We start from the raw sequence: 18768 nt of genomic DNA, 5'->3' as shown, positions 1-18768 counted from the left end.
ATAACAACGTCACTTCCGTTTTGACGTTACGTCATTTTTAAACTTTAAAAAAAGTCATTTTGTCCGCGACATTTCTCAAAAACGCTTTAAGATAGAGTTTTGAAATTTTCTGTGGTTATGAATTTGGCAATTTACATATGCAATAAGGCTGGAAATAAAAATCCGTCACTTCCAGTCGAAACCGGAAGTGAAACAAATTTTTCGAAAAAATGAATTTTCTGATCAAATCAAAAATGAATATGTGTTTTATAGAGCTTATCAAGCTGAATCTAACACTGAAATCCATTTTAAAATCGGACAATGCATTAAAGAGATATCCGGGTTTAAAAATTGATTTTTCCGGAAATTTTGTTTCCGCGTCCTTGGTTTAAAAAATAGTGTAATGTTCAAAGTAAAGTTAACTCGTACCAAAAATAATTGTTAAGTCGTACTTGAACACATTCGGATTTTTTTTGTTAAGTCGTTCTTGAAATTGGAAATGTTTTTGTTAAGTCGTACTTAAAATCATTCGTATTTTGTTAAGTCGTTCCAGGAATAATTCGATTTTTTCATCTTTTTATTTTAGTTACTCTTGTTATTGGTTCAAGAGCTCTGCTTCTTACAGGAACTTCCAGCTTTACTTCTGACATTAACGGAAGACCCACTCGTTGCTTTGCAACGAGCTTTGCTCTAGTTTTTTTTCTTTTTCTTTTCTTTACAATTTTTGTGCAGAAGATTTCTCGGAGATGGGTGGTCCGATTTTTGTCATATTTTCAGCATCGATCTATTATTATATAAACTTGATACGCTTTTTTTTATTTTGAAAAAATCACTTCCGGTTCGGACTTGTCCGCCATTTTGTCATTTTTTAAAAAGTTCTTGTCCACGTATCTCCTCAAAAACGAGCAAAGATAGAAAGCTGAAATTTTCAGGAATGATAGAGGACATGAACGTCTAGCCTCACGAGGAAAATCATTGTCCGGAAATTCCGAGTACGGAAGCTAGCTGGGGTCAAAATATAGGACACGTTTTTGACGAAAACATCTTGTCCACGCATCTCCTCAAAAACGTCCAAAGATAGAAAGCTGAAATTTTCAGGAATGATAGAAGACATGAACGTCTAGCCTCACGAGGAAAATCATTGTCCGGAAATTCCGAGTACGGAAGCTAGCTGGGGTCAAAATATAGGACACGTTTTTGACGAAAACGTCTTGTCCACGCATCTCCTCAAAAACGTCCAAAGATAAAAAGCTGACATTTTCAGGAATGATAGAGGACATGATCGTCTAGCCTCCCGAGGAAAATCATTGTCCGGAAATTCCGAGTACGGAAGCTAGCCGGGGTCAAGATATAGAACACACTTTCGATGAGTTTTCATTGTCCACACATCTATTTTAAAGCGAGAAAAGATAGAAAGCTGAAAATTTCAGGAATGATAGAGGACATAATAGTCTAGCATCACGAGAAAAATCATTGTCTGGAAATTCCGAGTAGGGAAGCTAAATTTTAAAACTCATATTAAATGTGTTATAATGACCTCAGACTAATTTTAAAACATATTATCTAAGTTGCACTTTAATTCTACGTCTAATAAAATCTTTTTCCAAATGATGGGATGAAATTTAAATTTTTTGAAAATTTTAAATTTAATTAAATCGTTATAAAATGACCTCAGACTAATTTTAAAACATAATATTTAAGTTGCGCTTACAATTTTGTGTCCAATGAAATTTTTATCGAATTAATTGTTTGAAATTTAATTTTTTTAAAAATTTAAAATTTAATTAAATCGTGTTAAAATGATCTCAGACTAATTTTAAAACATAATATCCAAGTTGCACTTACAATTCTGCGTCTGATGACATCTTTTATGAATTGATTGGATAAATTATAAATTTTTAAAAAAATTTAAATTTAATTAAATCTTAATAAATTGACCTGAGACTAATTTTTAAATGTAATATTGAAGTTGTGCTGACAATTCTGCCTCTAATGACATCTTTGTCGAATTGATTGGATGATTTTTAAATTTTTTGAAAATTTTAAATTTAATTAAATCGTGTTTAAATGACCTCAGACTAATTTCAAAACATAATATTTAGGTTACGCTTACAATTTTAAGTGTGATGACATTTTTGTCGAAATGATTGGATGAATTTTAAATTTTTAAAAAATTTTAAACTCATTTAAATTGCATTAAAATGACCTCAGACTAATTTTAAAACCTAATATCTAAGTTGCGCTTACAATTCTGCGTCTGATGACATCTTTCTCGAATAAATTGAATGAATTTTAAATTTTTTAAAAATTTTAAACTCATTTAAATCGTGTTAAAATGACCTCAGCCTAATTTTAAAACATGGTATCTAAGTTGTGCTTAAAATTTCGCGTCTAATGACATTTTTGTCGAAATGATTGGATGAATTTTAAATTTTTAAAAAATTTTAAACTCATTTAAATTGCATTAAAATGACCTCAGACTAATTTTAAAACCTAATATCTAAGTTGCGCTTACAATTCTGCGTCTGATGACATCTTTCTCGAATTAATTGAATGAATTTTAAATTTTTTAAAAAATTTAAACTCATTTAAATCGCATTAAAATGACCTCAGCATAATTTTAAAACACGGTATCTTAGTTGTGCTTAGAATACTGCGTCTAATGACATCTTTGTCGAATTGATTGGATGATTTTTAAATTTTTTGAAAATTTTAAATTTAATCAAATCGTGTTTAAATGACATCAGACTAGTTTTTAAACATAATATCTAAGTTGCGCTTTGAATTCTGCGTCCAATGACATCTTTCTCGAATTGATGGGATGAATTTAAAAAAAATTAAAAAATTTAAATTTAATTAAATCGTGTTTAAATGAGATCATAAAAATTTTTGAACATGATATTTAAGTTGCGTTTTGAATTCTGCGTCTAATGACATCTTTGTCGAATTGATTGGATGATTTTAAATTTTTTGAAAATTTTAAATTTAATCAAGTCGTGTTTAAATGACATCAGACTAGTTTTTAAACATAATATCTAATTTGCGCTTTGAATTCTGCGTCCAATGACATCTTTCTCGAATTGATGGGATGAATTTAAAAAAAATTAAAAAATTTAAATTTAATTAAATCGTGTTTAAATGAGATCATAAAAATTTTTGAACATGATATTTAAGTTGTGTTGAATTCTGCGTCTAATGACATCTTTGTCGAATTGATTGGATGATTTTAAATTTTTTGAAAATTTTAAATTTAATCAAATCGTGTTTTAATGACATCAGACTAATTTTTAAACATAATATCTAAGTTGCGCTTTGAATTTTGCGTCCAATGACATCTTTCTCGAATTGATTGGATGAATTTAAAATTTTTTAAAAGATTTAAATTTAATTAAATCGTGTTTAAATGACATCAGAATAATTTTTAAACATGTTATCTAAGTTGCGCTTACAATTCTGCGTCAAATGACATCTTTGTCGAACTGATTGGATGATTTGTAAATTTTTTGAAAATTTTAATTTAGCTAAATCGTGTTTTAATGACATCAGACTAGTTCTTAAACATAATATTAAGGTTGCGCTTTAAATTCTGCGTCTAATGATATCTTTCTCGAATTGATTGGATGAATTTAAATTTTTTTAAAAAATTTAAATTTAATTAAATTGTTTTAAAATGACATCAGAATAATTTCCAAACATGATATCTAAGTTGCACTTACAATTCTGCGTCTAATGACATCTTTGTCGAAATGATTGGATAAAATTTAAATATTTTGAATTTTTTTTATTTTTTTTTAAATCATGTGAAAATAAATTATTGGACGGAAGACCCACTCGTTGCTCGCAACGAGATCGAATCTAGTTTGTTTTTATTTTTCCTATACAAAGCATCGCAAATTAATAATCAACGAAAATTCCTTTAAAAAATCCGGAAATCATGTGGATTTTTTTGATTTTACAATCTTGCGCATGTGCATTTCATTCAGGCTAAATCATGGGAGGCTCTTTAGTTTATGCATGTTTCCACAGTATCTCATTTGAATGGATCATCTCAGAAACGATAATATAAATACGTGTAAATTTTCTTTGAAAATTTGATATATATTCTGTTCATCAAAGGAAATACTGGAGATAACTCTGACTCAGTGCATTTAATATGAAAAATTCCGAGAGTTCCGAATGTCAATTTGGAGTCTAAATTTGAAGCGATTAAACATGGTAAAAAACGTTGGTGAAAAAGTGTTGAATTCTTCATTAATATGAATTAAATTTTTAGATAAAAAGTATTTACAGTCTTAAAATGGTTTGTTATGAATAATTTGACTGTTATTTTCAATGTAGCTTCACTAACTTTCTCCAAAATCCTTTCGGAGCGATTCTGCAAGTTTTTTGCTACATTAGGTATATGGGAGCCATATCATACATGTATGCAATGTCAACCCGTTCACGTATGGGTCAAAGTCTAGTTTCCAGAAAAATTCACGAATTGTTGTGAGTGTCTTGGATATTTGGATAGGTCCGCATAAAATCACCATTGCCAAATTTTGTCATATCAAACAACTTACTTATCTTGTATGGACTGTGGTTTTTTTTTTCAAAACCGTGTTTGGATAACGTCAATATATCGAGTATAAATGACAACGTTAAATACATTGTAAATAAATCGGATAACGTTAAGTTTTATAAATCATACTCTAAATGCAAAAAACATTTAAACTATCAAAATGTATGTGTATTAGAAATGTTAAACATGAAAGGAATACTACTATAGTAACTACTAGTATATATCCGAAAATTTATTACACGTACGATCTACTTCCGCATCTCCGTAACCTAGCAACTATAAGCATTATACCGACTGAAGAGCTGGCAAAGATGTTTTAACAAGTAATACCGGGTATAATTCTACAAGGAGGGTTTTACATCAATAAATATGTAAACAATGAGCTGTTTGTCGTGATGGTTTCTGAAATCAAGTAAGTGGAGCCAGAGAAAAACGTGAAATAACATGAAACTTACGTTATAAGCTATATTAAAGTAGTCCAAGTATCGCACTACGTCATAATACGGATTTTACAATATTGGTTCGACTTTTACAAAGCGTTTTAGATACCCAGTATTGATTTTGCTCTACATCGCTGTTGTAAACAATGGCAATATTAAGAAATTAGAGCGGTAATATATGTATTCTATAAGAGATAGAAATGATTAATGTTGAGAGACTTGATTCTGTTAAAGTAAAATGAAAAACGAAGTTTCTGATTAATCAGGATCTCAGGTATGCTTATATTTTCTTTGTTTTGATCCCTCCCCCCCCCCTCCCGAAATTTTCTTTTTCTTTTACTAAAACCGGTTTAAATTTAGAGACAGAAGCTATTTCGAATTTAATCGATCGTCAATTAATTAATGTTTAAATTATATCTAACATTGTTGACAGATCTAGGCAGAAAACTGTAGCAAAATGTGATTTTTACGGATTTTTTCGTAGGGGTCTACTTGGTTTAGAGCTTATAGCGTGAAAAGTAATCCGTCAACATATGATTTATTTTACCAAATCCTTTTTCTAAGATGTCAATCTATAGAATAAACACCATGAATTTAAGTTTTAGTCCAAAAAAATTACCAAACGCGATACTGGCATTGCATTTTTTTGTATTCTATTTTGATACATCCGGTCCATAAAGCGTACTTACTTACAAAAATTTGCGCAAAATTATTGATGAGATATGGCTTAAATAAATATTTATACTCTATTTTGTATGTTCAGTTCTAATTTTCCCCAAATTGGTAATTGTTTTTAGGAAAAACGGACGTCTGGCAAATTTCATAATAGTCAATAATTTTCGCAAGGGGGTACACCCGTCTGAGAGGTGATAACAAACAAACTAGCATGCAAACATACATATTTTCTTTTGTATATGTATTGCTAGAATGTATATTTATCATTTGAAGCTAAGCTTTTCATGATTGGGCCCATTAAGTGCCGAATATAGGACTACTTTAAGCTATCATTTCCAAATTTCACATGTACACTCAGGTGCCAAAAGTATTTGAATTCTTTTTTTCACAATATATTTCATTGAAAACCAACATTTTTAAAGAATCGTTAAAATTACCCCTTGATCGATTTTGACAAGACTTCGATTGATAAATTCAGAATTTCTCTTGCTTTTTTGACATCAAATTAAAATATTTTTTCAACCTTCAGATCTGAGATTTGATATTCGTAATCCGAAGTAAAACTTTTCGGCTCGCATATTGCAAAAGATAAAGAGAAGAGCACTGAAAATTATCTCTGTGTTGTGTTTGAAATATCAATTTTTATAAATGAGTTGTCAAAAAACTATTTCAATGTATGTCAAAAATTGCAAATTGTATCCATATTTCATCAATGTAAATTTCTTCAAATTCTGACAAAAAATAACAATTAAAACCCTTTTAAACATGTCTTGTTTTCAATTAATTATATAGGGAAAAAGAAAAGTTGACACACTTCTGGAACGTTAGTGTAGCTCTACCGGTTTAAATTTATATTAAACAGATATAGGCCTATATATTATCAGACTTCTGGAAATTATTAGGATGTTAAAAGTTTTTGTTGTTTTTTCATCTACGATTGTATGAATCATGTACACAGACGACACGAATAAAATGCATGTATCTGCAAAGAACAAGACACGGTATTGGCAGGATATGGCCGCAAAATTTACGATATTTCAAATGTTTTGGTCTAGGTTATTGATGTTATGAATTGTACTAAGTATGATATAAACTAAATCCTACAGACACTAAAATGACGTCGCTTTTCATTATGACGTCACTAATGTGCGCAAAACATGAAATACTCTTTCAAATGCGTTAGTATATGATGTTTTATGAGTAGTTATCTTTAAAATTAGACACTTTCACATGCGATAACCACTTTCATAGTTTACGTGCAGGCTCATAATTTCATCATTTATTCATACAATTAAAATGTTGTTGGTTGTCACATGTGAACAATATGAATTTAAATAAACGATTTCGGAAAATTATACGCTTTTATCTATTGTTATTGACATCAACAATGCTATCGACGCTGAGTGAGAAGCTGATTAGCGGATTGCATTAATTGATAGGTTATTATTTTGTTGGTACTTAATATTGTTCCACTAATTCTAACAGTAAATCATACATATATTACAGCTTACGAAACACGATGCGACATGGTTCAACAACGTGTAACATCCGGGATATATGTGTGAAAAATGGAGGGTTCAAGAATAAGACTTTTTTTGTTTTTTTTAGTTAATTTAAACACACTTAAATATTTAATTATTTACTTGAGAGAAATTTAAGGAAAACAAACAGAAAACAACAACAACAAATTACAAGACAAACAACGTTTAGACCTATGCGATTGTTCCGGTGGATTTCTGTTGAGATAAAGACCGAAAAAAAAATTATAGGCTTAATTAAATCTAAATCATGTTTAAGTTAAGTTGTAACTGTAATATGTGATCGTTTTTGTAGTAGTTTGATCAATTTGAATAGCACGTGGAATGATAACGGTAGAACATACATTGTCTTCCGTTAACTTTCCTCACTAATTCTATTCAACGAAATCAAATCCAAAGGGCTGGTGAAAAAAATTGTACTTTCTCAAAAAGAATATGATGTACATTTAGTAATTTTAACTTTTTTATAATACTGTTTTACATGTTTTTGATGTGCATGCACATGACACAGTATAAGAACAGAGGTGTACAGTTTTAAGTAGCGCTGTTTGTCGAAGCGAGAGAACAATTAGTGATGCGTACAGTATTTTGATCGTATACGAAGAATAAGTTAATATCTAATATATGGATGGAGAGTTTTTCGATTTTGATACAGTAGTAAACTTGAATAAGTTTATACTCGTCATATCAATCTTAAATCTTAAAATTCTCTTGGGGAAATATGTTATTGGATCAAAACAGTGCAAACATCAATAAGAAAGTGTTTTTCATTTCTTTGACCAAAAAATTATTTCGTGTTAAAATATTTCCCCAATATGATATCAGACCCAAAAAACTATACATACGAAAGAAGCAATGTATTCTTTGAATTTGAAAGTGTTATTTACCATGTCTCAATATTGTTTACTGTACGCGTAGCTCTTATAAGTATAAATGGGTCTGATTTGCAGATGAACATCTGTATGTGTAGCTGCGAACATTACATGAGCTAAGATATTTCTGTTGACATAAATTACGTTTGTAAGATTCGTTTTTATTTTTAAAAAAAAAATGTTAAGAAAACCAATTAAGAAAAAAGAATCTGACACAAATGTGTACCCCCCCTAAAAAAACAAATAAAAAAAACCCCAAAGCCCATTGATTTGTAAAGTGTTATCTCCCACACTTGCGCAGATATCATCTAGTTATTTCTGTATCAAGGGTTTTGTTACCAATTGCGTACACTGCAAGTATAATTTATATAACGTTTCTGGTCCGCTTGTCAATGTGAATTCATGTATCGAAATACTTGTACTATTACTCCGCTTTTAAATCTCATTAATCTAAAACCTATATAGTTACTTCAGTTAAGCACTCATTTGCATATGACACTATGTAAAAAGATGTACAAGGCCGACTAAAAAACTACTAATTACAAAAATAATCGCAGCAAAAATATATCTTTTTCGTCACTGAAGTTTTTTTTAATGAGTCTATTCATACAACGGTCATTCTATTGAATTAATTCACCATTTGAAACCAATGCTTAATCATAGAACTATGAACGTACAGTAAAACATAGAAATTTGCTTAAAATTGCTCTACGTGTTCAGTATGAAATAATTACAACTCATGCTATTCTGAGGAAGTTTTCTATTTTTATTTGCATTTTCTATTTTTATTTTTACTCCAGGTCAGATTACTCTCTTGAGGTATACTAGTATATCTACCTCTACATGTCCCCTTTTTAGTCGAAATGATTGTATTTCTTACATAATAATCATTTCAATTTTGGAATGTGAACTTGGATATTGATAGTAAAAATGTACATTAAAATTCATGTTGCAAAAGGAGTACAACTTTTTATACTTGTGCCAGTTTATATCTATAACGTATTGAATTGTTAAGGACGTTTTTTTTTACATTCATTTATCAATTCAATTGATTGAAATATTCGACGGTTCGCAGAGCTACGTCTTCTATTTGATTATTCGCTTCGACAATCTGCGTTACCAAAAACCGTACACTTCCGTTTCTACACTGTGCATGTAGTATATTCAATTTTATATTGCGTAGAGTCAGTGGATCGGTAAATAAAATCCTTCCGTGATCTTGTCTTAAAGTTGTTGACTTAATCTTTAAAAGACACTTTCAATATTTAGATAACGTTCCATCCATGATCTTGTCTTTAAGTTTTTGACTCCATCTTTATCAGACACTTTAAACATTAAGATAGAGTTCCATCCGTGATCTTGTCTTAAAGTCTTGACTTCATCCTTATTGGACACTTTTAACATTTTGTTTAGACATCACTGTTTTGAAGAAACTAAGATAGAGAGAGAGAAAAGAGAGAGAGAGAGAGAGAGAGAGAGAGAGAGAGATTTTACTTGTAATTTACTAATATTAAACATTGTTTTTGGTTTAGTTTCCATATCTATATATCCCTTTTATCGTTAAAGTAATAGACGTTGTATTAAAATCCAACCAAGTAATTCAAGTCAAAGTCTATGTGCTACATCTGTCAATCAAATCAGCCCGCGAAATGCACCAAGTGTTCCTTCCATGATTAAGTTAAGTTCGAAGAAAATAGAAATATGTTCAACAATGAAGTGTTTTGGAGTGTTTTAATGTATAATATGAATCTTACACACTACGTGTGTGAACGTTGATATGAAACTACATTGTTTAAACAGAAACCTAAACGTGTTAATCTCTCTCTCTCTCTCTCTCTCTCTCTCTCTCTCTCTCTCTCTCTCTCTCTCTTATATATGTGTGCAAACAATATAGTGAAATAGGAACAGATCCAGTTTGTTTTTAAAATCATTCAAGTCCAGTCCAGTCATCCCCATTTCCATTTCTTTTCATTCAATGAACTATTGGACACAAACAGATTGGGTCAAAAAATGACATACTAGTTTATACACAGATAAAACAAAGCATTTATTTATATAAATTTTGTCGACATATAAAGGAATGATTTCAAAATTTTTTATGTAAATGATTTTTGTGAGAAAAGAACTGATCGATGCCCGTAAGAGAATTTAGGGTAGTTCTTTATTGCATAGAATAAGCAGTTATTATCTTTTCCGACTTAAAATATTACTTGTTTTTGTTTTTATATTATACAGCATCAGGTAAACATGTTATCGACGCTGATGATTATATTAAAATAAAGGATAAAAGCCAAACAAGTCAATTCTGTTTGAGAAAAGACTTGCAAAGACTGGAAGTACGTTCAAGCGTGGACGTAAGATTGGTGTACGAGTTTTTCATAAGAATTTGCTAATTCACAAAATATCGTACGTTTGACGTTACGTCAAAAACAGTCATAATTTCACGTCTAGTATTGGGTTGACGTAAATTTATAATGGCTATGATTATATTGCAAGTATAGTAGTTTCACCTACATTTTATCAGAAACAAAATAATAAAAGAAACTCCTATTCGATAACAAATCCGGTAAAACAACGAAAATTATATGATAAATTTTATTCACACGTATGCATTAAATCAGTAAAACAATAGTCATATGCATACAAACTGATTAAATACCAGTATGTAATGTAATCAGCATACTACAAAGTAATATATATTATACGCGGATCTAGAAGGGGGTAGAAGAACCCCTGACAAATTTGAATTTTTCAATTTACATAGAAAATATCCGTCGGGTACCACGGGCAAACAAAATTACCCCCTCAACCCCCCCCCCCCCCCATCCCCTGAATTTTTTTTCATCCATGCATGCATATATAGTATTGCAGATACGTTTATGAATATATGCATACATGCATTCGTATTTGAATTTACCAGTTACTCCAAACCTAGATCGATACTTTTGATACAAGCATATTTGGAAGCTATTGTCAAATCCTTAGAAAAAAAAAGTGAATAAAACATATTGGTGAAATGTGCAAATTTTTATAGCTGAAGTTATTCAATGTGTAAAGATGTAAGTGGACATTAGCTTTGACGATAGATTATTGGGGTGTAAAATAAAAAGAAGTTTTTATAAATGTATGATTAATCATTCCATTTCGGAAAAATAGCGAATGGGAAATTATCAATGGACATGCAGATAATAATACTTAGTAACTATTTTATCACCGAAACAGACAAAAATAACCTCGGCATATTTAGAATGCAGCGATCACCTGGCAGTATATTTAGAGTATTTTAAGTATGCCATGTTTTAACAAATTATGTAGTAAATTTTTATGAAGTTTATAACATGAAATGAATTTTATTCAAAAATAATATTTTCTCACATGCCTCTAAGTTTAAGAAAATCATTTTATAACAAGATCATTCACTGTAATATAATATTATTATATTACATGGAATGATCTTATTATAAAAAAAAATATATTTTTAACGTCAAACGCCTGTGGATTTTCTTTCTTCCGATCATTGTAAACACACATTCATTAATACATTAGAACTGGCGTATTGAAATAAAAGTAACTCTCATAAATGCATACACTCAAAGGTGTTTAAAAAATTCCGCCAATGTATATGCACGCAAATACAGCGCGATGTCACTTCTCCACAATACCTAATGCTCATGAGCATTGTCAGTAACTAAGAAATGAGACGCACTCAGCACTGTAATAGACTAACGTTTTTTTATCTTATACAACAGCTGTTGTGAATATCCCCCGCAAAACGTATACGAACGTTTGTTATAAGGGTAAGGTGTAACCGTAGACGTACTGTTTATTTGTGAATACGTCTCATGTTTCTTGTCTACTATAATACACTTGCAAGTATCATAGGACACAACAGCCTTTGGAAAATGTTTATTCACACTTCAACTAAAAATGTCAAAATATTTTTCAAGTCTTAGAGGGTATTTTTTATCACCCAAGCAAACTTCAATGATGTACAATATATTAATGAAGAACAAATAGTTGCAAATATTGACACTATTTTAAGTGACATTTCAATTGGAAAAGGTCGAAATGCTTTTGAGTCAAACATTTTTCTGATGAGCAGGAACTTATTTTTTCCAAAAATGATTAAAACCCATAAAAACAATAAAAACATAAAAAAGCTCAGATGCAGGAAGTTTTTGCTAGGATTTGTTAAACGGGGCATCAAGATTTTAATTTCTCAATTTTTCCGAGGACCGAGAAGATCAAAAAAGAAATAACTTTAAATTTTAAATTACTAAAATAAATAGACACATTTATATAAATCGGGATTTGTATTGGTATACATGCTTTAGTCTATAATTTGAAGTTATTTGTGGGTACAAGTAATAACAAATGTGATAAACTGCGATTTTTGAAGATTGAGTTTGACCTTCTACAGTTCGTTTTGAGTAACAAGTTGACATGTACTGTCCATTAAATTTTTTTTTTCGAATGGACAGTGTTTGGTTTATTATTTTTTTTATCATTTCTGGTTACGCATTATATTTTTATTTACAAGAGTTTTTTTTTTAATAAAAACCGAAAAAAAGATTCTAAAAAAATGTTTACAAAATAATACAGTAACATTAGAAAAAAGTCTGCCATAGTGTAGGTTTGAAAGAATTTTGATAAAAGAAAAGACGTGTATACTTTTACAGTGTCATATCAAAATATAACTAAAACGAAAAATACTTCAAAGTTGCCCCAGAAACCGCACAAAATATAAAGTATAAAACTATGTTTAAAACTACAGCGATTGAAAATGCTATCAAAAATAATTTGTCCAACGATTTTGCTATTTTCTTTGGGTGGACGGCAGTATTTTCTGTATCTTCGTCTTTTATTCGTAGTATCTTTTTCATAAACCTCGGTAACTTCACATCTGTCTCTTTGTGGTGCATTCTGCTCACTATAATTACTGCCAACACCATTAAACTGCTGAATACCATGTCGAACAATAATTTAGTCATAAAATTGGAAACATTTGGAGCCACGGGCAGTTTGTCTAGAATTATGGTGAGAAAGATGACCACTGATATGAGAACGCCGATAGAAAATCCAACTCTCTCATTTGAATCCACTGGCAAAACGAAAACAAAGATCTGAAGGAGATTTATATAAATCGTTGGCAGCAAGAAGCTAAATATGTAATATTTGCTTCGTCGTTGCATGATAACTTCTAGCTGCAGTACCGCAACGTTTATCCCATTAATACTATACCTGTTGATATAATTCTTAGTGTTTTTAACAAACCACTGTCCATTCTCTTCAAAGTAATCCATGTGAATGGTTGGTGATAGAGGTTGGAATACGATGTCTGAAGCTAGATATCCCGGAACATAAAATCTCAATGTACAGTTCTGGGTATCAAAAGGATAAAAATCTATGGAGTTACTGCAGGTTACAACAAAACGATCAGAAGGCAAACAAACTATTTTTCCATTCGCATACACATTGCAAGATTGCTCACCTGAGAGAATTGGCATTTGTTCATAATGCGGATTAAATAGAATAAAATACGGCGCCCAGATATTGGAAACAAAAAGTGAAGTTTGATTTAAGTCGCCATCAAAGTTAGTCGAATTCCAGGTTAGGCGGGAATCTGTCCATTCCAGACCAAAGGACCCCATTACGGTCATCTTACTTTTCTCCATGGCGAATTCCTCGAGACTTGTCAGGTAAAAATTGATGTTGATTATTGTTGGTACCGTCTGATTAAGGCCGGGTCTGATCATTCGGTCGTACCCAGAGGAGAGATTGGCGTGGAGTTGTGCCTTTTGTTTGATTGAGTATCCTTCGACGCATTGAAACCAACAAAGAATCAACAAAAACGCCTCCATTATTCATTCAAAAATGCAATGTGTTACCCGTGGACAGGTTGATCGTTTTATAAATGGTTAACGTTACCATATAAGGAAATTTTTGGTAACCAATAAATTTAGTTTGGAAAATATGTAATCTATCAAATCACTATAAAATAAACGAAGGAAGTCGCCATGATTTCATAAAAGGATGTTTTATGATAAACATGAGTTTTTTTAAAACTTCAATTGTTTTATATACGCTGTGTTTGTTGTTTCTCTTCTAAAAGTATTCTTGGTTTAACGTTGCATCCACAATTTAAATATAAAGTGAAGAATATAAGACTACTGCTAAAAAGGTTTGTTATCGCCTGACTACAGAAATATTACGGGTTGATCAAATTCATAGAAGGCGAGACGAAGCGTCGGCCAAAATGCCGAAAATAAATTCTAACCAGTAAGGCATAAAAATATAACAGGCAGTCATGTGCCACGTTTAAACCAATGAAAGTGTGACATTTAAGTCCAAGGAAAAACTAGTTGTATACAGTCCGTACGATCCAAACAAAGGTAGGATATGTTAAATATTCCCGTCTTGTTGTCGATCACTAGTGTCTAGAGGGGTAGGATATGTTAAATATCCCCGTCTTGTTGACGATCACTGGTGTCTAGAGGGGTAGGATATGTTAAATATATCCGTCTTGTTGTCGATCACTGGTGTCTAGAGGGGTAGGATATGTTAAATATCTCCGCCTTGTTGTCGATCACTGATGTAAACCTCCTAAGAGGGCTGAATGGTCATGACCATTTTTAGGGTATGTAACCCTCCTTGAGAAGAAGAGCTCTGTATATAGGATTGTCATAAAATGTTTAAATTTTATAGCAAACATAGACTTTTTCTTTGCTTAACAAAAGTATAGAGATTCAAAAATCAATCTTCTCTAAAAATTTAGAGGTAAATCTAATGGTTATTTTGTGGAATACCAAGCCTCTTTAATCAGATTAGCAATTATTCATATAACTGGAAGTTAAAGAGGTTAGTTCCTTAGGTTTTGGGAAGAGACTATATTTTGTGGCGGAAGGTATTCAAGAAAGATATGAACAATTTTCATTACCCACTAGTTTTAGAGTACTCTCACTTTAGCGTCCTAATTTTCAGCACAGATCAAACTTTGCATAGTTTGTGTATTACGGTATATTCATGATATTCTGAAAAACATATTTAAACAATATTTTGATAAATCTATCGATATATTTTGGCATATTTAGCTCATATTTCATAGAAGATAAAACGAATTGACTCCATTTTTGTCCTAAAATTAGCTTATTTCATGCTATATCTCAAATGTTTTGAGATGTGACCCCTACTTGTTTTACTTTTAAATGAGACATTAAATGTATGTCTATTTGTATGAAAAGTTTTACAAAGATGACATTACTACAATTGTTTTTTTTTTTGCGTTGTAATTTGATTACTCCAAAATTTTGTAACATCTGCTGTTGTTTTCATTATGTAGTGGACTCTGAAGCCACCAGTTAAGCAGGAATTTTTAAACTTTAACTTAGAGTTTACTTTTTTAGTCCCTACATGTGTTCATACTGTATTAAAATCATAACTAAATAATAGTTGAAACTATATATATATTTGTTTACATGTGAAATGTTAGTAAAAATTTCTTTGAAATTATCATTTCTGTTTGAGGCCCTATATTTCCAAAATATGGCATATGACATGGGTCACAAATAAAATTAAATAACATTTAAGGTCCCCATCTTTATATCAAAGTGGTTATCGGATGATTGACATTACTATTACTTCAGGTGCAAACCTCCTTAAGATAAATAGTAAAAAACATGCACACATGTATTAATATTTTCGCTTGTTCTTTTAAAATGCATAAACTCCCTTCCCAAACAAACAATTCCATTTACATTTCCCAAGGTTTGGTTGTTATTTTGATTAAATCAAAGATTGGTAAAACCTTATAATTTTGCAAGGTTTGAGTGGCTCGACATACGAATACATTATCTAAAGCTGCAGATCTGTAGTTCCCGGATGGACGATCTGGGAGCTACAGTGCCTCACACTGTAAAAAATGCAATTTACCGCGCACAAAAATTGCTCTAGTTTTGACTGATTAACTTTAATATTTACACACGAATTCTGTGGAAAAAATTAGTATAGTTAAATTTTTTATTTTTATGCAACTTACTACTGATATCATCATTTTACTTGTCTTAAACTTTCTCTGAAACACACTCACCGACCTCTTAAAATGAAGTATGTAAATCCATATTGATGTGAAAATTGCCATTTTTACATGTAAACAATCTGCATTATTTCACTTTAAGGGGACTGGTGATGATGTTTAAAAGAACATCAGAGGCAAGTAAAGAGAGGATAACAGTACTAGTAGTAAATTGCATGTAGAAACGTGTGTCTTAATTATCATTTTGTGGAAACTCATGGGATTTCTTTACATAAGACTAATTTTAATTGCATAAAATGAAAATCCCAGGGTTCAATAGTGTATACTTGTAAGTTAGAAAACCCATTTAAGTAACGCTCCCTGTGAGTTCAAAGGTGGCCTATCAACCACCTTTAAATCATTTGTTTATACCAGCTAGTCTACCTAGTCTATTAAAACTGATACAGCTGACATATTTATTCTTAAACTTTATTTAATACATTATCCAATTAATCTTTATTTTTTCATCTGAATAATTTAGAGCCATTTCTCAAAGATAAAAGGATCTCTCCAAGACAGAAACCTTTGACGTGTTTACTGCAGGTCTGAAATCTAGATTTATTCTTAAACTTTATTTAATACATTATCCATTTAATCTTTATTTTTTCATCTGAATAATTTAGAGCCATTTCTCAAAGATAAAAGGATCTCTCCAAGACAGAAACTTTTGACGTGTTTACTGCAGGTCTGAAATCTAGATTTTTTTTTCAAAATTTCTGATGTTATCATTTCTTAATTATAATCTGACTTTGAATACTTTTTTTTATCCTACCAAATCTCTAAAATTCGTGAACTTACGGGGGCATGGGCCCTCAAGGCGGCCCCCAGACCCCCTGCCAACAACTAACGGCTCTTATAACCTAAATCCTAGATCCACCCATGCATACATTACTCGTTTAACGTTTTTGTTTTGCGTAAATTTTTAATTTAAATAAATAAGATAAGGTTGATACCTAGTTTTAACACTGAAAATACGAAAATCAACTGAACTACTTGTTTTTGCCTTGGTAAACATTGCAATTTTATTCATTGATTCATATTGAGGAGGTCTGGTTTAACTGAATCGTTGTGTGATGATCAGGTACAAGACACAGAAGATACCCATTTTTAGTATAAAAAATTGACATGATACTAAAATGGAAATATATCATAATACAATGCTTTTAATTTTAAAAAATATCATTGATTGAATTTTTATGTATATAAGCATACGGAGATGATTAGATACAACAAGGTATACCCATAACTTATTCACTTTTGCACAGTTAAAGTACATTTAAAAATATTTCATGGCTAAAACACATTATGGAAATAAAAATCAAACCAGAATGGAAAGGTGGAAATTCTTGTCCTTCTCAACGGTATGGAAAAAAAACAACAGCAACAAAACTTTATACACACATATTATATTTAAACAACGTTACATTTGTGCAAACGGAGGAAGACTATACATTGATTGTGTGTGAACAATGTAATAATACATTCGATGAACGCAAGTAAAATAGACAGGAGAGTCCGTTCCTAAGGAAAAACACGTTATTGAATGTCCACATGAATAATTTGACTACTGAAGGATTCAGACTATTCAAGTAATGGTGACAACACCTTTCTTACTTTGAATAAAACGCTACTGGTCCTTGATTTTTGTCATCTTATTGATATAAATGACAAATAAAATGCACTTGAAAACCATTAATTATGAAGTATAATATCGTTGTGACTTAGGATTGCCTCAAATTACCACAATTCTTGGCTTCCTGGTCTATAATAAGTATGTTTCTATAGCAGCCATTGCAACGAGGTAAATAAAATAGATAAAGATAAATAGATAAAATTGTTAGACACCAACAAAACAAAGAAAATGATCAGAAAAAATTGTCAAAAGCTTGTCCTACGTCAGTTTAAGTAACGTTGCTGTCGCATTCATCGTTCACGCATTCCACGGGAGATTTCTCGGCGGATTTCACAGGAGATTTCACGGGGGATTTCTCTTTCTCCTCGTTGTACACCGCTGATTGTTTCCGCTTGCAGCAAATGTTCATCCTGCGCGTAAACGCCCTGCATTTGCCTGATATCTGCTGGTTGTCCGTTTGGTGGTATATTTTGATTGCCAACACCACTGCCACCACAATTGCACAAACAAGCAGCATGTCCACCAACAGTTTGTGCGTCAGGTATGAGACATTTCGCTCCGACGCCTCTGGTAGTATATCTTGAATTATAGTTAGGAATACAGCCATGGCCAAGAGAACGGTGATTGAAAATCATACTCTCTCGCCAGATTCAACGGGCAACACAAAAACCAAGATCTGAATAAAATCATGAAAAAGATTGGCAACAGAAGACTCGCAATGTATTAGGTAGTTCGACGGGGCATGCTTATTTCTAGTCGCAGTTCCTCGAATCTGAACACATTCACAGAATAATAATTTCGGGTGCTCAGTACAGATCACAGTCCATTCTCTACATACAATTACCCATAGGTCTGTATTCTATTTTTATAACGAAGTACATTGTAGTGGATTTTTATTAACTTGTTTCTATCTATTATAAAATACTTGTGGGTTATTTTTATTGTGGTTTGAATAATCTTTTGAAGGGGATGAAATTAACGTAAATTATTGATTATAAT

General features: G+C 31.2%; 1 pseudogene; it reads right to left on the bottom strand.

The window, feature by feature from the left end:
* Positions 1-17571: 17571 nt before the first annotated feature.
* LOC128156030 (acetylcholine receptor subunit beta-like 2) lies at positions 17572-18603 on the bottom strand (annotated as a pseudogene).
* Positions 18604-18768: the final 165 nt, after the last annotated feature.

The sequence above is a fragment of the Crassostrea angulata genome, chromosome 7 (assembly GCF_025612915.1).
Source record: "Crassostrea angulata isolate pt1a10 chromosome 7, ASM2561291v2, whole genome shotgun sequence".
NCBI classification, from domain to species: domain Eukaryota; kingdom Metazoa; phylum Mollusca; class Bivalvia; order Ostreida; family Ostreidae; genus Magallana; species Magallana angulata.
This window is presented reverse-complemented; position numbering and strand designations above follow the sequence as displayed.